Source organism: Manis javanica, chromosome 10 (genome assembly GCF_040802235.1).
Source record: "Manis javanica isolate MJ-LG chromosome 10, MJ_LKY, whole genome shotgun sequence".
Taxonomy (NCBI): Eukaryota; Metazoa; Chordata; class Mammalia; order Pholidota; family Manidae; genus Manis; species Manis javanica.
This window is the reverse complement of record NC_133165.1, coordinates 107,827,302-107,847,837: the sequence shown is the minus strand read 5'-3', so window position 1 is coordinate 107,847,837 and position 20,536 is coordinate 107,827,302. Positions and strand designations below refer to the sequence as shown.

The following is a 20,536-nucleotide window of genomic DNA, read 5'->3' as shown; positions in this document are numbered from 1 at the left end:
CCTTCTCCAGCCTCTCTTCTCATACAAAACTCTGTGCCTGCTTGCATGCAGAGGGCACTCTTCCAGGGCTTGCAGGTCTGATTCATCTCTACCCTCAGTGCCAGGGCCGGCCTCAAACAGAGTGGGCCCTTTTTGACCAGCTGTTGAATGAACTGTGCATGAGATCGATCGCTTGAGGAGGGGAGGGAAGTAGGTCACTGGGTGAGCCCAGATGATGAAAGAAACGGACTAGGTGACTCCTGACGTCTCCTCCCGATGCCACAATTCTGGATTCTAAGTTAAAAACAAAAGTAAAACACAGGAAAAAGGTGACTTTGGTTCATTGCAAGTATGTTGTTTGGAAATGAAGGTCACAAGCGCTCTGCTTCTGAAGGAATGCTGGTAAGGGCTAAAGGACGGCCCGTCAAGCATGGAGTCCCCAGCTCAGGGACTGTGGTGGCTGAGCCCTGCAGTCCCTTCCACCATGCACACTGGGGAGTCTCCAGTGCTTGGAGACAGTCAGGGAGCCCTGGACAGGTACAGGTGAGCAGTGGGTGCTTCCAGTCTGAGGTCAGTCCTGGCCCATGATCCATCCTCTTCAAAGGCCACTTACTTGAGTGGCAGTCACCAACTCAATCCACTGAGCTGGGGGTTGCTGAGCCTTCTAGATAGAAGTGCCATGCCAAGGAGTTTAGCCCTTGATATAAGCTATATAATCACCTTCCACTTCTATGAACAGTGATAATACCAATAGCTAATATTCACTGAGCACTCACTGTGCGCCAGATAAACACTTACATGTATTTGCATTTAATCTTCATAATAACTCGGTAAGGTTGATGCTGTTATTATCCCCATTTTACAAATGAGGAAACTGAGACAGGGAGGTTAAGATACAGGTAAGAACCCACATCTGGCACGAAGTTTTCAAAACTTCAAGGTGGGGTGGCATCTGCCAGAATACACAGAGGGTAAGACAAGCCAGGAACAGGGGTTATTCGCACTATAGCCCAGAAGGCACCTCCAAGGTTGTTTTGGAAAAGCGACCTACAGAGGATGGCATCTGCTGGTCCATAAGACTCAGAAAGGTCAGAACTAGAACTGTAGCTGCTAGAAGATTTCAAAAAGAGTTGCCAAGAACTTTTCAGAAATGAGGACTCACAGAAACAAATGCCCTCATTAAAATGTGAACTCCACTGGGGTGGAGCAGAGGGGGCAGGGACCTTGTCCGCTGTGTTCTGAAAATCTCCAGAGTCTGGAACAGAGCCTGACAGGTAGCAGACAATCAGTAATGAATGAATGAATGGCTGCCACAAGATGTCCTTCTGGTGAACATGATAATTTTGCTGGCTGCCAGGAAGGGCTGGAATCAAGCTACAATTATGAATTGCCAACTTCTACTGAGCATTTACTATGTGCAGAGGCTTTGCGTGCAGGGTTTCACTTAATCCTGACAACAGCCCTGCAAGGTATTGTCATTTTCATCTCCATTTTGCCCACAAAAACATTAAGGCACAGAAGGGTTAAGTCATTTTCCCAAGTCACACAGCTAGTGATGGCAGAGCCAGGACTCATGCCATGGCGCTCTGAAGCCAGAGCCCATGCTCCTGATCCCCACACCACATGCCCTCTCCCAAAGGGACCACGCTGTCCTCCAGCAGTGTAGGGGATAAGGGTATGAAGGTCTGAAAGTTTTCCAGAGCCTGTCAATTCAGGAACCACAGATGATGTGACCCCTTTCATATTTAACAATGGGGAAGCAAAGGCCACAAGAGGGGAGTAAGTTGCCAAGCTCCCAGTCTGGCCTGCTCCTCATTTCAGCCGCTTCCCTGGGAGCCCCCACAGTGGGTAGAATGGACCCCACATACAGACGAGCCGAGGGCAAGGAGGCCAGGTCAGCACTGCTCTGGTTTTCTCTTCGGTCCCAGTTGAGCGTGCAGCCCTTCTGGGAGCTGATTCAGCTTCCTGACTTCCCCCTTCCCTGTCTGCAAGCAACAGCAATGATCCAAATGGCAGTCTCTCTCCCGCTGTGGGCTGCATAACAATCCCCAAGGATGCCCACCTCCTAATCCCCAAACCTGTGCATATCTTACTTCACATGGCAAAAAGGCAGACGGACGCAGTGAAGGCTGAGATGGCGAGATGATCCTTGTGGGCCTAATGTAATCATGGCAGTCCTTTTACACAGGCAGCTGGAGGGCTGCAGATGCAGAAAGTGAGATGATGAGCAAAGCAGACAGACAGACAGACAAATGGAAGGGTGCTGTGCTGCTGGCTTTGAAGATGGAATTTGGGGCCTGTTGGTGAAGAAATTTCCTCTACCCTTCAAGGTTCTTCTAGCTGGTCTAAGAACAAATTGATGTGAGATTAACAGGAGGAAAAAAAACCAAGGTCAATTACATACTAGGGGAAGCCACAGATGAAAAGGGAAGCAATTTCCCAAGAATATGAAAAGAGTAAATGTTTGATAAACAAAATACTTGATGGGCCACCCAGAAACAATGAGGGGACACAAAGAGGAATTGTCACAGACTTTATCACATTCCTCCCAGGCTCCCCCAGCCAGTTGACATTATAATACAGCTTCTGTGGTGAGAGCTCACCTCCTGGAGCAGTACCTCCATCTAAATTCTTTTTACGCAGCTGGGATTGGGGGAGATGGGTGCGGGGGAGGTCAGTGTTCCTTTCTGAGTCTTTTGGGCCTTGGTGGTTTTCAGCTCAAAATAATCTGCACGTCAGAGTGGCACATCTTGGGGCGGCCTGACCTTGGTCCCTAGAGTTCACAGGCGGAGGAGAGCGGGCAGCCTCCAGAGCTGGAAAAGGTGAGGAAGTAGGTTCTCCCCTAGAACTCCAGGGCACAGCCCTGCTGGCCCATTGTAGGACTTACAGCCTCTAGCTCTCCAGAGAATAAATTTGTGTTGTTTTAGGCTACTGTGTTTGTGATGTTTGTTACAACAGCTGTAGAAAAGGAATACACCCCCCTCGGCCATCTCCCATTAAAGCTTTATTCTGCGGGAGAACCTACCACCCTCTTCTCTGGGCTTTCCTTTCAGAGTCAAATGCTTGAGCAGCTGGAAGGGACCAGTAATCTGGGGAAATGGATGGTGACTTGGACAGACAGGGTGAGAAGGGACCTAGGACGTCCATATTTTAAAGGCAGATCCGTCGAGAAATTCAAGTAGGAAGTGGGATGTGAGAAAGAAAAGCCGTCAGGGTTAACTCCAAAGTTTTTGATTCCACCAACTGGGAAAATGCAATTGACAGTTCACTGCAATGAGGGGAAGCTGAGCCGCTCAGTCTTGGACAAATACATTTTGAGATGTATGGCACAAAAAACATGCAAAGACTTAGAGCTCTGTAAAGGGGCTTCTGGCCTTTTCTAGAAGTTTCACTTCCTTCTGCTTGCTGTGAAAGCTGCCCTTTCACCGGACCAGTCAGAGGTATCAGAGGAAGCAGCTGGTGACTCAGCGAATTCCGCCTTCCTCAAGTTTCCGAGTTCCCCCTCCCAACAATGACACAGCAAAAATACAGCTGCATCATGGGAAGGTGAAAATCTCGACTCAGCACTCCGCAGGCACCTCCTCTGCCTGCCTGGAAAGCAGAAGTGGTTTGCACTGCAGGGAAGGGCCTGGGCTGTGGCTCCCAAGGTTCTAATAGTGAAAAACAGAGGCAGGGCACTGGCTGAGGCTGAGGGAGCCCAGGGGGTGTCTTCGGGTGTCAGCTGGGTGATGTTTGGGAGTTTGGGGTTCAGGGATCAACTAGGGGACATCTCAAGCAAACAAGCTGACACAAGGTGTCCCGACTGCACCCATGTGCCACACAGACCCGAGGACATGCCCTTGACCCAGCAGAGGCTGGTGCGGGGGAGTGTGTAGTGGTGTTGTGCAGTGTAGGGACCAAGGGCAGGCTGCCCCAAGATGTGCCACTGTCTCATGTAGATTATTTTAAGCTGAAAGGCCCAAAAGACTCAGAAAGAAACTTTCACCCCCCATCCCACAATTGCAAAAAAAGAATTTAGACAGAGGAACTGCTCTAGGAGGCAAGCTCTCACCGTAGAAGGTATTTTATAATGTCACCTAGAGGTGGTAGCCTGGGAGGGATGTGGCTAAACCTATTAAAATTCCTGTTTGGGCCCTCTCATGTTTCTGTGTGGCCTATTAAGTATTGAGTGTATCAAACATTTACTCTTTTCATATTCCTGGGAATTGCTTCTCTTTCCCTTTGAAGACTCAGACCCCTACCCACTTCTTGGTTCAGGATGACAGACAGACCTCATTCTCCCGGACTGTCTTTGGAACCTGTGTCTGTGGTTTCCCCTGTGTATGGGATTCAACTTGGGTTTTTTCTCCTGTTAATCTGTCTCACATCAAGTTGATTCTTAGACCAGCTGGAAGAACCTGGAGGGATAGAGGACATTTCTCCCCCTCCACAGAAGCCTCAGTGGAGCACAGTCCTCCTCAGCCAGGCACACAAGCCCAAATCATTAAAAACACCCTCAGACAGGATGCAGAACGCTGACGCTTTCTGGGTTGCAAGCAACCCTATTAACGAGGCTGAAACTCCACAACAGACCTAATGTTAAAAAAAGAAAGACATCGCAGGCCCCAAATAGAGTCACTTGAGCTAACTCCACATCAGCAAGGCAACACTGAGTGTCTAACCAAACTGCAGTTTCAGCCTCTCCCAGGTACCGGACCTTTCACTGGTTCTGGAGTTACCTGGTCAGCACTAGTGCGGTGATCTGTCCAAGGTGATGCTGCTGTCCCCCAAAGGAAGGTGACCTTGCCTGAAGAAGTCCCCTTTTTTTTTGGACCTGCCTTCCATTCTGTATAGCCCTAAGGAGCTCCCTTCCGTCTGCAGGACGGGGCGCTGCCTGCTTATAGAATCAGTTTGATCTTTCAGCCTACTCAGCTGAAGTTTGCTTTTTAATGCTCATAAAAGAGCTCCCCAAAGCAGTAGAACAAACAATCACCAGGAAATGTTCACATTTAATTCAGGGGGCTTATCATGAGCATCACGAGAGGGCCAGGGAGACAAAACAGAGTAAGAAAGAGAAGAAGGTGGGCCATGGGGATTCACAGCGAAGGCAGCTGAGGTGACTGCATCTCTCCTCCGCTCAGCAGCTTCCAGCAGCTCCCCCCTGCTCCCAGGATGAAGTGCAAGCTCTTCAGCCTCGCATACCTGGCCCTCTGCGCTTGGGCCTGCCCACCTCTCCAGGAGGCCGGTCTTACCCTAGTCGCTCCCTCACACCACAAGTTCCAGTCTCAGAACTACTTACCCTCCCCCACAGCCATGGAGGTTTGCCTCCCACGGGGCCTTCCCCTGAGTGGTCCCTCCTGCTAGAATGCCCCTGTTCACCCCTTTGCCAGGCTGTTCGAGGCTCAGCCCAGAAAAGGATTATACATCTCAGTGAAAACGCCAACCAAACCTCTAAAACATAAACACAATAAATCATAAAGCAAAATCACAGTGACCTTCGATGGATCGGGCAGGGATTTCTCAAATACAATACAAAAAGCACAAAACACAAGAGGAAAAAAAATCGATGGTATTTTATCAAAATGAAAATCCTTTGCTCTTCAAAAGATACTGTTACAAAAAATAAGAGGCAACCAGACACTAGGAGAAAATACTTGCCAACATATACCCAAACAAAGGGCTTCTCTCTAGAATGCGTAAAGAACTCTCATGATTCAATGATAAGAAAGTAAATAAATGAACTTTCAAAAATGGGCAAAAAGTTGAAACAGACAATTCACCAGAGAAGATATATGGTTGCTTACTAAGCACGTGCAGAGATGTTCAAATTCATACGTAATCAGGGAAATGCAAATCCCAACCATAATGAGATACCCCTACCCAGCTATTGTAATGGCTAAAATTAAAAAAAAACTGACTATTTCTACTGTTGAGAATGCAAAGTAACTGGAACTCTCCTTACTGGGGTAGGGGGTCAAAATATGCCACCTCTGATGCCGGGGTTCTTGTTCACTGAGCCAAAGAATGAGCTTCGCAAACACTCAAGGAGGAGAGCAAGGTACAGGTTTTTATTTAGAGATTAAGTGAGAGGACAGAGCTCCTGGCTCACCCCAGGAGGGGACACGAGAGTCCGTGGCTGGCTCATTGACTAGCGGTTTTATGCACGGTTGAGGATTTTCAGGAATGGGGTAAAGGGCTAGGGGTGCAGACTTGTCGAGTGGTCCCAGAATGCTCATTTTGCTGAGTAATAGAAGAAATTTCCTGCTCTGATTCTCAAGATAGCAGTTTCCCTCCGGGAGCACATCGTCAAGACTGCCTACCCTGCCCCCAAGGTGGGCTGGATTGTTGCCTGTTTGCTGAAGTGTGCTAAGAATCTTACTTCTTAACTTCTTGGGCTGTTTATAGTTGGGCTGGTTTACTAAATTAGTCTTTTTCCGAGGTTGCAGATTACTTGGTTAGGATCAGAGAGGGAAAATACAGCACGTAGGTACAGTTAAAATAAGATGGGCCTTTTAGCAGGCTAAGGTAAATTTTACAGTGTCATGATCTAAATTGATACAGTGAAGTCTGATCTAAATTGATACAGTGAAGACACAGGTTATGCTGAGACACTTCTCTTTATCTGCAGAACACTCAAACATTCCAGGGCAAGTTGCTGCTGGCCTTTTGAGTTCTAACTGATCTCACTGAAGATGTCTATATTCCTAGTCTGGTGTCTTTACTCTAGAGAATTAGTGTGACTGACTTTGCATACTGCTTATCACAGAGTTTCAATAGGGACTTCTTTGCGCATTGCTACATTGTTCTGATTGTAATATCTTGCTCTGCTTTTTCTCTGGAGGCCCTCACCCTACTCTGCCTAATCCCATGGTCCCCGTCTCACTTCCAAACATACCACTTTGGCATAAGGGTTATTTTGAGCTGAAGACAATTGAGAAAATGCAAATGCCAATAAAAGCTCTCTGCTTTCCCCTCCATTTGCTCCAAAGTGGACTTAGACTCTTAATCACCTGAGACAACTCTAGACTTATCAGACCAGGGATGACAGCCAGAGGAACTGACATAACTAAATCAACCCTTATCTTCCATTTATTTACCCCATATATTTACCCTTGTGCAGCTTGCTGCCCCTAAACACCTCAACCCCTTTTCCTTTGTCTTGTCACTTCTCTACAAATGTATGCTCTTTGTTAAGATGCTATAAGCTCCAGTTCCAGCCACCCCTGTTTGTTACATTGCTGAGCTTCTCCCATGTGAATGTGTGCTGCACATATTCATAAACTCTGTCTGCCTCTCTCTTGTTCTGTTTGTCTTTCATCAGTTTAATTTCCAGGGCCCCAGCTGGAGAATCTAGGAGGGTAGAGGAAAGAGGTTTTTTTCCTCCTCTATAGTACAACCACTTTGGAAACAGTTTTACAATTTCTGAAGAGGCTAAACAGACACCTGCCGCATAAACTAGCTGTTCCAAAACTAGGGGTTTATCCAGAAGAAATGGAAGCATATGTTCCCAGAAAGACTTGGACGTGAATGTTCACAGTGGCTTTATTTGTAATAGTCCCAAACTGGGAATGACAAATATGTCCATCAACAGGTGAATGCATAAACAAATTGTGGCATAAATATACACTGGATACCCAGCAATAAAAAGGAATGAATCATTGATCCAATCAGCTTGAGTGAATCTTGAAATAATTATGCTGAGTGAAAGTAGCCATACAGAAAAGCTTACTGTCTAATCATGTATATAAAATTCTATATAAATGTATATATTCATACAAAATTATACACAATTTTAGAAAACACAAGCTAATCTAATCAGATCAGTGGCTACCTAGGTGAGGAGGGGTTTCACAAAGGATGATGAGGACATTCTGGAAATAGTGAATAAATTCATTATCTTGATTGTGGAGATGGTTTCACAGGTATCCGTATGTCAAAATTCATCAAATTGTATACTTTAAATATATAGCATGTATGTCAATCATATCTCAATCAAGCTGTAAAGCAGACTCAGCCCAGGCTTCCCTGAAGTTCTTTCTCTCACCTTATGGGGCCCTCCCCTGAGCTCCTTGTGCCCCGAGAGCCCCGACCTGGACCATGAATTACCTTCCTATGCCCCGAGTCCCAGGGCAAAGCAGGCAGTTGCTACATATTTGATGCATAAGGCTTAGCAGGGTTGAATTCCCTTCTGCAGTCATGTAACTCACCTGGGGCTTGAGGCCAGGTGTGTCTGTTTCTGGTAGGGGAGAAAAACTTTTCCTCTCTTGTAGGTTCTTTGACTGGTCTAATAATTAACTTGATCCAAGACAGATTAACAGGAGAAAAACAAATTTAAGTTCTCATATATGGGAGCCCACAAAAATATGGGACTCCAAGAAGTGACCAAAGCAGGCAGCTTTTATACCTTTTAGACAAAGAATCAACAAATTTGTGAAAAACTGACAAGACAGAAGTCTGGTTTTGGGGTGGTAAACTGGGCAGTACAAGGTCTGTTGGTACAGCCTCAGCCTTGAATCCCTTGTCTCTGGTGATAAGGATGCCACCTACCCTCCCGGTACAGGGAGGGTAACATTCACATGGGAGGTTTTATTTCCTGCTTTCAGGGCACAAAGGAGGGTCAGCATGTCCTTGCACTGTTTAAGTAGCTTTGATTCAAAATAATCAGTACACCAACCCAGCATCTTTTGGGATGGCATATTTTCTTCCCTTCTCTCTAAAGCACAGTCAAGGTCTGTAACAAGTAGCTGTCTAGAGACCTTGGCCGGGACAGTGAGGGGTCCAGAAAGAGCAACATCTTCCTCAGACATTGGCCAGCCCCTGTTAGCACAGGTTCAGCACTAAGGCCAGAGCAGGTAGCAGGCCAGTCCTTGGGAAGTTCAGACTTCCGGGCAGCCCGGCCCACGAGGAGCCTGACTGTGGCTCCATGATATGGTCAACCCAGTTCCTCCTGATCAAGGCACGTCAAGGTAGTGTAGACCAGTTAAAGCAATGAATTCTAAGCAAAAGGGCTGCAGCCACATCTGGTATCCACAACTTAGCACGAGCATGAGTAATCACTAAGCTTTTATTTCCTCTGCTGACAAAATAAGGGTAGTGACAGCATCAGCTCCAGGGGACGTGGTGAGGATAAAACCAGTTTAAAACATGTAACCAGCTCAGAATCAGACTGGCACAGAGGAAGCCCCCAGTCAGCATGAGCCATTTGGTCAGAAAGTGGCATCCAGTTCCCCTTTTGTGATTCCACCACAGCCTTTGTCCTTCTAGAAACTTCTGGATGGTTCTGAATAGGGTGGGGTCACTAACATCTGAGGAACCTTTCTCTCATTTGGGAGTTTTGAATCTCAGGTTCCTCATCTATAATTTTTTTTCTCAAAAGATAAAGTTCCTTGAAATAATTTCAAATGTTCACAGAACTTGCAATAATACAAAAGATTTCTGTATATTGTCCCTTGATTCACCAGTTGCTAGTATTTTGTCACATTCGTTTTTGTCATTCATCCTCTGTAGATTATATACACATTTTAATATATATATTAAAAAATATTTTTTAATGTATACTTTTTTCATGGCTCATTTGAGAGCTCATGGCAAACACCATGGCCCTTTACCGCTGTGGATAAAGTGAAGGCTCCTGTGGCCAGGATTCTCCCCTGGCCCTGGTCGGCTAGCTCACTGCACACAAATGGGCAATATGTTGCTATTGACTCTATATAAGGAGCTCTGCCCAGTGCTCTGAGCCACACGGTGGCATGGCTGCAGGGCTGCAAGAGCGCAGAGATGAGACTGGAGCGGTGGCAGCGCTGAGGACAGAGACTGAGATGGCTACAGAGGTAGAGAGGCCCAGAGGCAGAGACTGGCTTGCTGCATGCAGACTTCGCTCTGAGTGGATGGGATTCTAGTGATTGACCTGTCACAGTGGGAATAAAGTTCAGTATAAACCCTTTCAGCCCAAGAAAGTTCCATTGTCATTTTTCGGGGCTGAAACCCATTGGCAAGACTACTGCCCTCCCTGCCCACTCCAATTCTTTAACCCGCATTATACTGTAACCGCAATACAACTATAAACATCAGGGAATTTGACTTCGATGCAAATTCATTACATAAAGCCTATGTTCAAAGTTCACTAACTGCCCCTAAAACATCCTTTGGAGCCCATTCCCGCAGGTTCCAACCCAGATCCTGCATTTAGCAGTCCTGCTTCTTTGCTCTCCCTGCCTCTGTGTTGCATGACCTTGTCGTACTGGACAACTGCAAGCCAGGTGTCTGTTTTGCAGCTGTTCCTCTGAGAGAGTAGATCCTCTCCTCTCGGTGGGACCATAACGCCCACCCCACTGGGCTTTTGCGATTTAAACTGTGACGTCCTCAGCACCCCGCCGGGCCGAGGCAGGACGCCGAGGAATATAGTTCCCTGAAACAGGACGAGGGAGGGCAGCAGCCGAGGACTGGCGGGAGCGGGGAAAAGGGTTGCAGTCCTGACTTTGAGAGGAGTCAGCGATCAGCCGGGACGTGCCGGCCCCAGGGAGTCGCCGTGCGCCGGTGGCCCCGCCCCCGCCGCAGGGGGGCTTTGCCCAAGGGATCAAGACGCAGCTGGAACCGTGACTCAGCACAAATAGACAGCGGGACCTTGACTCAGCACAAATAACAGCGGGACCATGACTTAGCGAAAAGCTGCCCCACCCGTGACTCAGCAGGAAGGCGCAGCCACGCGCTCGGGAAGGATTACGCACGGGGCGTGGCGCCAGTTTGTACTGGGGGGCCGGGCGGCCCCCCATCGGATGGGAGGCTTGCTGCCTTTATGCCCTGCCCCCTGCTGCCTGTGAGCTCAACCAGCACTAGCCTTGCAGGCTGTTGGGAGGCTTAAGAAAGCCCAGGAGTAGCACTTAGTGGGCACCTTAACAAATGACCTTGGACAAGTGACTTCATAACAGCCCCATCCGAAGCGTGGGCACTGCTGTGACCGCCTGGGAGTGTCCTTGGCGCCATTGAGTGATCCCTGATTTCCTTCTGGCCAATTCAATAGACACTTGGTTGTCTCTCTGGGGCCTCAGTTTCCCCTTTGTGGGGCACAGATAAGCTCTCTTAATGACATCCCACAGGCCTATTATCATCCTCGAGTTTTAAATACATTTTTAAAAAACCATTTTTAGCCACCAGTTATGAAATACTGCATGGCCATTGTACAACATTTAAGTTTATAACCCTGCACCAGCAGACAACCATTATTAACATTCTACTGTATTAGGATTAAAAAATGATAAACTATAGCATACTCACAAAGGAGTATATATACAATTACATGTAGAGAACAAACACAGCTGAAGAAATGGGTGTCTCTTCACAGTCTTTTCTTTGCAAATTCCCAATGGCTGCGATTGTAAAGTCTGTTTTGTTGCTCTTTCTCCCTTTTGCTTACCATTTCTGTTCCCAAATTATTACAAGCCTCTTGTACACATTATTTCAAAAATCCATTCAGTGGACATATTCATTCATTCAACATAAGTACCCTGAGTGCCCAGCTCCCACTATTTGGATTGCTTCTTATTTTTTTCCCCTGTGGAAAGGGAAAGATAAGGAGTATATAAAACAAAAAATAGTTTCAGTGTCTTTCATATACTAGGGGAAGAGCATAATTCATATCAGAGAATTGTCTGTCTATTTTTGAAAATACATTGCTTGCCTCTCCCTTCCCGAGAAGTTGGAAGGAAACTGGAGGAGGAAGAAGGGTGGGGGGACTGGGGCTTTGGGTACCAGGGGCCTTCAGCAGCGGCCAGTGCTGGGAAGCAGGTAAGCTGACTTCTCCATTAGGCAAAGGAGGCTCTGTGCCTGGAGTTTGCCACACTTAAGGGCCCACAGAAATGTTTTAATTTTAATTTCTTTTAAAATGAGGAGGAAAAAAATTCAGCAATAATAAATGGAGAGTGATGACTCCAGCCTGGGGTCCAGGACCCACCCACTAAGGAAGCTAGAAAGGAAGAGGCCTACTCTGCAGCACCCAGATTAGGGAGGAGTGCTGTCCCCCGTCACTGGGCGCGACTTTCTACTGAGCAGCCTGGGTAGTGGGGTGTATGTGTTCTGGGTGCGTGGGGGTGGGTGGGGTGGAGTAGGGTGATGGGGGAAGTTTGGTGCTGGTGGTGTTGAAGGGGGACAACCTCCATCCCTCTCCTTCTCACCCCTAGCAGATGCCTGCCGCAGCCCTCTCCTGCCAGGAGCTTGGCTTCAGGAAGGAGAAACACATTGGCTCAAGAGGCCTCTTTGTGCCGTCATGGAGTTCAGGTGACGCTCAAGGTGGCCTTAGGGTCTGTTGTGGGCAGAACTGTGTCCCCCTCCCCCCACCAAATCCATCTGTCGAAGCTCTGACCCCCACTATCTCTGGAGACAGGGCCTTTACAGCAGTGATGAAGGTAAAACAAGCCCTTAGGGTGGGCCCTAATCCAACATGACTGGTGTCCTAGGAAGACGCGGGAGGGAGAGAGACCCCAGGATACACACTGTGAGGACGCACAGAGAACACTGCCTGCAGGCCCAGGAGAGAGGCTTCAGAAGAAACCAAACCTGCCCACTCTTGGACTTTCAACCTTCAGAAATCAGAGAAAATGAATTTGTATTGCTTAAGTCTCCCAATTTGTGGTGCTTGGTTATGGCATTCCTAGCAAACTAATACAGGGTCTTAGACCTGAAAACAGGGAGGCACTCAGAAATACCAGATTCGTCCAACTTCCCTTTTCCTATGTCACTCTCCCCATCTATTTTGAAAAAATTTCAGACCTACCAAAAGGCTGAAATGAACAGCACAATGAGCACCCATATACTCTTCTTCCTTTAGAGAACCTTTTCTTCATAATTTGCTGCTTTTGTTTCTCTCTTTCTGGGTAAAATTGTAATATTTCCAGAATATCTCACCTGGCTTTAGTGCATCTGCATATCAACAGATGTTCCTCAGGGGTGGAGACAGGAAGTTCATCTCCATATCAGTGGGTAATTACCTGGGTGACAGAGGGCTTATCGGGACCTGAGAGGTGAGGGGGAGGTCTTGCTTGCTTCTGCTGGGGCAGAAAGAGACAGCCCTGGACTGCAGTTTGTAAGCAGTAAACAGGTTTTAAACTCTATTTCTCCCTTTGACTGATTTCAGTTTTAGATGTATTTTGCCCCAGTATTTCCTCTCCCTGGAGTTACACTCTCTTTTTCTCCTTTATTACTTCTTTTCTGGAACCACATGAGAGCACACTGCAGACATCATGACATGTCATCTGTAAAAACAAGGGCACAAGTCTGCATTATCATCATCATACCAAGGAGAGTGAGTGCTGCTTCCAGCAAATCCTGTACTATCAGTCCACATTCAAATTCACCCATGATCTCCCAGAGAGTTCTTTAGAGCCTCCCCACCCTAATAATCCAGTTGAGGTTCCCACCTTCTGTTTGGCTGTCTTGCTTTTCTATCGTCTTTCATGACATTGCCCCCTGGAGAAGTGTTTGGCAGAGACGGATCAGTTAGTTGCCTTGGAAATGTCCCATGTTCTATATTTGTCTTTTTTCTCATAGTCATGTTACAGGTTGAGTCGGTTCTCCTTGCTTCTTGTCCTCACTGAAACAGAGAATTGAAAGGCAGGGACACAGTAGTGAAGCAGAATGGAAGTTTTCTTTAAATACACTCCAAGGGAGGCGCAGGCCAGAGGCAAGGGAGACAAAGGCAGGCTGCTTACTGTGAGGCTTCTTTTTGTGGGGATTTTGGCAGGACAGGGAAGTCCTTGATTGACGGTCTTTGGCCTTGGGGGCCTGGTCTAATTGGTAAATAGAAGACATGGGCTGCACTTGATGCTTGCTGTTTCTGTCTTCTGGTATTTTATCTGGGCCGTGTCTGTTCTTAGAAGCTTCTCCTCTGGGAAGTTGTTTTTCATCTGGGAAGTGTCTGGACATTCCAAGTCCCTCCTGGTTCTCGAGAGACTTCAGCTAAGTAACTCTGTCTTTTCTGGCTCTCTGGTTTTATCTGGTTAACTCTTTGAGTCCCTTTTAGTGGGCGTCACTGGCCTTATTCTCCCCCCACCTGCTTATGTCTGTCTTTCTGCCTAACAGTCGGAGTCCAGCTAAATGTTTTTGGCAAGAATACAACAGGGTTGTGTTACATCTCTTCATAAGGGAGACGAGGTGAGACCCAGCTAGTCAGTGGCAGAATTTACATGCATTTCAATATGACATTTGTGTATTTGCCTTTATCAGGCCTGTGACTAATTATGTAGGATGGGAAAGGGCCTTTGGGTCAAGTGGGAATGTTCACTAAACAAAGGCAAGTGGCCCTATTAATATAAACGATACTGCTCTTCCTTTCAAAGTCTGGTGGTTAAACACATCCTCAAGACCTGGCTTTGAATCCCATTAGTAATAAGCCAGGTAACCTGGCCCAGTCTTTTAATGTCTCTGGGTCTCAGTGTTCTTATCTGTAAAATGGGATAACAACAGCACTTACCTCCTAGGCTTGTGTGAAGTGAAACTGTCCAAGTCAAATAGCATTGTATCTGGCTTGTTGCAATTGCTCAATAAAAAGTAATTATTATTATTATTGTGGATATGTTTTTATACATACAATTACTGACACACAAAAGTGCCTTGGCTCCGCTCCCTGCCTGCCTCCCTACTCCCTGAAGTGAGGAGGAGAGAGGCAGGTAGAGGCGGGGAGACTGGGCAGGGCTACAGCTTGGACTGGGGCAATCCCCGCCCAGGAAGGAAGACACGGCCCAAGCCTGAGTGTCACAGGATTCTCTGCAGGAACAGGACTTAGAAAGTGGGGCCTGCACAGCGCCAGGGGCACAGTCCTACCTCAGGCCCCTGGGTGAGGCGATGGGACCGCACCTCCTGACTCCTGGGGACAGGGAGGCTGTGGGATTAGTTGTGGCAGTGACTGGAGGCTGGCAGGGATTGTGTCACAGTTCAGGCCTGGGCGTTCCGTAGCCAGCATGAGACCCTCCAGCGCTCTTTCCCCTAGCTTGGGATGGGCAATGTGGGTCCCATGCCTCTCCCTGCCAGCCCTCCGTGGCCTTGAGTGTGCACACGAAACAACCCTTTTCTGGGGATGTCATGTACACCATGATGGCTATAGTTAGCAATAACGTGTATTTGAAAATCGCTAAGACAGTAGATCTTACAAATTCTTACCACACGAAAATTAATTTGTAGCTATGTGAAGTGATAGTTGTTAACTAAATTGGTGTGGTTAATCATTTGGAAATATGTACATATACCGAATTGTCACATTGTATACCTTAAACATGTAATACAAAATTGTATGTCAACTATATCTCAATAAAATCAGGGGTGGGGGGAAGAAGCAATGCTTTGTTGTTTGGAGTTACTGAGCGGAGGGTGATCGCTCAGCATTGCCTAGCCATCCTGACCTATGTCCCCTTAATCATCGCTTCTCCCAAGTTCCTCTTCTCACAGTGGCTGCTTCATCCCTCCTTCCTCCCTCTGCATCCTCCCCAGCCCACTTCCTCTCCACGTTCCTCCCCAAATGCCTTTCAACTTGCACATCTGGCCAGTGAAACAGCCCACCTGCTATTTCCTAAACATACCTGGGGAGACTTCAGTTCTGCCTGCCACAATGAGTGCCCCCATTTTTCTGGTTGAAGAACCAGGGCCCGCAGAGCTGGTGAGGGGAGATGGAGTCAGCATTAGGCTCGGGAGACAAGGCCTGCGGTGAGGGGGAGAGGGGAGAGCACGGCGCCGCATTTGTCTGTGTCCCGCAAGAGGGGCATGTCTGTGGCTGGAGGCGGTCCCTGACCGGCAGTCTTCTCAGGGTTTCCTGGTGAGCCGCTCCTCCCTTTCCCACAGGGGGAGCCCACCTTGCCGCCCATCAGCAGAGCCCCCTCAGAGGCTTTTCAGAGGATGGGAGTGGGTGCTAATGGCCCCCCCCCCGCTGAGATTCTAGAGCTTTTCTTCCCAGATGAGTTACTGGGAAAGTCACTCGCCCTCTGGGCCTCATCACATTCCCGTGACCCAGGGCATATTGAATTAGATCAGAAATCCCAAACTCAGAGACCTCTAGAGGCCTGACAGGCAGCTGAGTGGGCAAAGCTAAGGAGGCAGGGTGTGGGCAGCTGGGGCCACATGGCCCGTCTAACGGGAGCAGCTGGAACTCAGCTCCAGCCATTCTGGCCATGAGCGACATCCTCTTTCCTCTTTTTTTAAAAAAAGAGAAATGAGAAAGCTTAGATTTTCAAACACTGGCAATGAACTCAATTTAAAAAAAAATCACTCTACAAGACTTGATGTGGCCCTCAAACCGCCAGTCTGAGACCTGTGGGTTAGCTCAGCTGTCCAATCCTCCTGGTACACTGCCTGCTTGGCGGGTCTGGGATGCGGGGCATCTGGTGGGTTGATCTGGGATGGGATTTCAGAGATGGCAATTCCTACCTCCTGTCTTTTGGCATGTCCCCATGCTGCCCTGTGTCACCCAGCATTGCTGGGAGGTCACAGGCTGCACCCTCACAGGCATGATGAGTGCTCGGCCTGGGCTGCTGTCATCACTCCACTCAGGTGAGCGGGCTGGTCACTGTGGCCCAGGCCTGCAGGACTTTCATGGAGACTGGAGCCCTGCAGGTTCCCAGAATAAAAAAGAAAGAAAGAAAAAAAACCCTGCTTGTTCCCCGTGTTTCTGGGAACAAAGGTTGTGACTTGGTGGTCCATGCACTGTCAGAGCCCAGCACACAGGAGGCGCACGCGAGGGGCGGGCGTCACAGTGACTACAGCCCGTGAAGGGACAGAGGCAGGATTTGCAGCTGGAAATGCTGAACCCAGGTTTCTGACCTGAGGGGGACAAGACTGAATGGAAGCAAATCAGGACCGAAGAGGTGGGATGGGCCTAGGAGTTGGCTTAAACTGTCAGTTTGTAAGCAATCCTTAAAAAAGTTACTTAAAAAGTACTCAAAGCCACACAACTTGTAAGTTATGAAGCATTTTTTGTGTGTGGTAAAATATACAAAAATAAAATGTACCCTCGTAGCCATGTTTAAGTGTACAGGAGATTCACACTGTTGTGCAACCATCACCACCATCCATCTCCAGGATTTCTTCATCTCCCCAAACTGGAACCCAGTACCCATCGAACAATATGCCAAGGGGATCTAATGACTGGCTTCATAGGTCAGTGTTGGCGGGCCGGCCAGGTCAGATGGGCTTGGGAGGCAGTGAACGTCCGTCACTGGGGGCGTGCAAGCAAAGACTGGATTTGAAATGCAGGGATTAGCTGCATGGCCCTGTTAGTCTATGACTGTGTGCTAGTTTTTACCAGGTTTCTGTCGGAGGGTGAGATGTAAAGCCTTACGTGTCACTAACTGAGGTGGGGGGTTTTGCTGTGTGGGTGTTTTGTGTGTCCTAAGGGACATGATTCGACCTCCAATTTACCTGTATTAAAAATAAGCTGTCCAATGAGGAGGCTCTGTTATGCCTCACAGAGCCCCCAGTCCTGTCAGGTGAGTCTGGGTGCAGCCATGGACTTGACAAGTTCAGGCTCCTGCTCATGCAGTCACCTTGTGGAAATGTGGGGGGGGCCCCCCTCCACCATCACCTGCTGGAAGTGGGGGGCCCCCCTTTGCCTCTACAAGGAGGGCAAGTTGGAGAGGCCCCTTGAAGACAGACCCCAGTTTATTTGGGATTCAAATGGAATCATAGGGAAGACGGGCCAAGTGCCAGGGCAGGAATCAGGGCAGGTCTAAGGTGTGGACGGGGAGCCTTGTTGTGAGTGCACCACACCTCTTTGCTGTCATGGAGGTGAATTCCAAGATGGATGAATGATCTAGTCAGGAGGTTGGGAGCGGGACCTGAGCTGAACCCTGAGGGCTGGAGGTGGGGCAGTTCTAGAGGGAACAGCAGCGGAGGTGTGAAAGAGGGCCTGTGTGTCTGGAAGGCAGAGAATCCAGAGTGTGGCAGGGCCCAGACCCAGTGCCTTGGAGGCCAGGCCAGGAAGTGGGTCTACACCTGAGAGCAAGTGAAAGGTTTTAGGTGTGTGTTGGGGTTTGGGGGGGTGTAGGTGTTGTAAAACACAGAGTAGCCTTTTGAAATTTATTTTGGATGCATGTGAAGACATTGAGGGGAAGACAGAGTTTATGCTTTAACCCCTTAACCTCATGGGCAGTAAAATTCACCACTTCCCTGGGCCCGCTGCTCCCTCTTCTCTGAGTCATTTCTGCTCTGTTGCTGACTCAGATTGAAACTTTGTTCCTATATTTCCACAAAACCCCCCTCTTGATAAACACTTGTGAGCACAGCATTGACCTAAGATCTTAGGGTCCCAGAGATGGGTGACATCAGGCCCTATAGAGAAGACACTGCTGGGGAAGAAGAAATTTCCTCTACCCCTCGAGGTTCTTCTAGATGGTCTAAGAACCAAATGGACATGAGACAGATTAGCAGGAGAAAAGAACCACAGTTCAGTCAGATACACATAAGGGAAGCCACAGACAGGGTTCCAAGGAGAATGAGGTCTGTCTGTCATCCTGAACCAGAGAGAAGGGGGCAGGGGCCTGAGACCTCAAAAGGGAAAGGGAAGCAATTCCCTACACAATACTTGATGGGTCACCCAGAAACAATGAGGGGACACAAAGAGGAATTTTCACAGACTTCATCACATTCCTCCCAGGCTCCCCCAGCCAGTTCACGTTATAATATAGCTTCCGTGGTGAGAGCTCGCCTCCTGGAGCAGTTCCCCCACCTAAATTCTTTTTATGCAGTTGTGAGGTGCGAGGTCAAAGTTTCTTTCTGAGTCTTTTGGGCTTTGTTCTCAACTCTTGAAATAATCTGCATGCCACAATGGCACATCTTGGGGCAGCCTGCCCTGGTCCCTACAACAGTGTAACGTAACATCTCAGACAGGTGTGTTCTTCCAAACCTCTTTGGGGCACTCTGCTCCTCCCGGCCCGGCAGCCCAGTAATCCATCCTGGACCTTCCCCACAGCCTGCCTGGTCGCCCGGGGCCTCAGCCCTCCTTCTTCCCCTCTCACCTCTGGGCTCTCCTGTCCTCTTCCAGGTGGCATCGGAACTGTAGGATTCATCTTCCTCTTACCTCACAGCCATCCTGCTCTCCCCAGCACCCCCCTGAGCTTACAGATCCAAGGTCACAATTCACTGACGTCAGTGTGATCTTTTTCCTCCAGCCACTGCTTTCCTCCATGCCTGCTTCCCCTTTGCAGCCTTTGTGACACCTCAGGAAGTTCTCTAACTTTCCTGTCATGTTCAAGCATGCCAGAGCCCAGTCTCAAAGTTCCATCTCACGTCTGACTTGGCATCCCTCCTTACCTGCCCCTGTACATCAGGGCCTTGCTCGAGGGACGTGGAGGGACCAGGGCTGGCCCGCTCCTTTAGCCCCCTTCCCTCTGTCTTCCGGATCCCATTCCCCGTTCTTCTCTGCGCTGGGGGCAAGGATGTCAGAAAGGGCTTCATCTCATTGGCCTGGCACCTCTGCGTCCTTGCTGTGTGATGTCCCTACTTCAGTGGCCCTTACTGATGGGCCCTTGATGTCCCTGGTGTGGCAGGCATCTCTGCAGGCTCTGGATGGATGGGTGACAGAAGAAAGCATTGGATGGCTATGTGGCATCTGTGCTGGATGAATGAATGACGGATAGTGGACAGGCCAGCGACGGATGGATGGAAGGGATGGGACTGAGGTAGAGCAGAGACAGGGGACGAACATCATCGTTGATTTTTCCTGACTATGATGAAAAATGCAGAAGTATAAATACTAAGACCAGGAGGGACTCCAACTTAAGGTTAAGATTCCATTTTAAAAACCAGGGAGTTAGCAGGTAAGATTCCCAACATATTTTATGGTAATTAGCCAACAACTGACCCTATCTTAAGGCAGGGCAGCAAGTTTTAAAACAGTATGTTTCCACTGCTCGAGGGCAACCATCATCTTGGAGAACAGGATTGATAAATTCCTTGTGTTAAATTCATCTTACAGAATATCTAGAAGACAGACTGTGGATGAAGATATAGTGTCTCTCAATGGAGACAGACATCATGAGACCACATGTCAAGCCAACACCCCCTTAGCCCTTTACCCCATTCTTGAAATCCTTAAAAGACATGAATGCCAAGCCTCTGAGTGTGCCACTTGAGGCTGCCTGCACTCCCCTTTCTTCGAGTATGTACTTTACCTTAAAGCCCTCTTGCTGCTCAAATTATTGCATTTTGTCTCCCCGCTCTTCCAAGCCTCTTGGGAGTTCACTAAGAGACCCTTTTCTTGGTGGTAAGCATCTTTGTTACTTCGCCACTTCGTTCAGTTATCTAGACTTAAGCACAGGTCTTCTCTCTGTTCTACTTCAGACAAGTAGGGAAGGGCTACTGAGATCTCCGATTTGGGCTGGCAAGTTCCTGTCCCCTGGGTAACCTGGATGGGGCTGCAGCTATACGACCATGCTCTTTAGTAGCCTGCCTCCAGATGTCCTTCCTTCGCTTTGGGAAGTTCCCAGAACATAATCTCACTCCTTCCATTGCTCTGTGGCTCCGGCAAATCCTGGGGTGGTAGGGGCTCAGTTCCCTTGCTGTGCAGATTCATGCGGACACTGGAAGCCAAGTGACCCTGGCT

The 20,536-nt window shown here is 48.4% G+C and overlaps 1 long non-coding RNA gene across 4 annotated transcripts; it reads right to left on the bottom strand.

The window, feature by feature from the left end:
* Positions 1–9,657: 9,657 nt before the first annotated feature.
* Positions 9,658–20,482, bottom strand: LOC108401559 (uncharacterized). Of its 4 annotated transcripts, none has more exons than XR_012121577.1 (5): positions 18,951–20,482; positions 16,366–16,545; positions 15,525–15,598; positions 13,371–13,543; positions 9,658–13,205 (listed from the first exon to the last, which is right to left on the bottom strand). It is a non-coding gene; the product is annotated as an uncharacterized lncRNA (long non-coding RNA). The 4 variants fall into 4 exon arrangements; XR_012121578.1 differs by having other exon boundaries at positions 15,525–15,643; positions 19,246–20,482; XR_001854220.3 differs by having other exon boundaries at positions 19,246–20,482.
* Between the last annotated feature and the right edge of the window lie 54 nt (positions 20,483–20,536).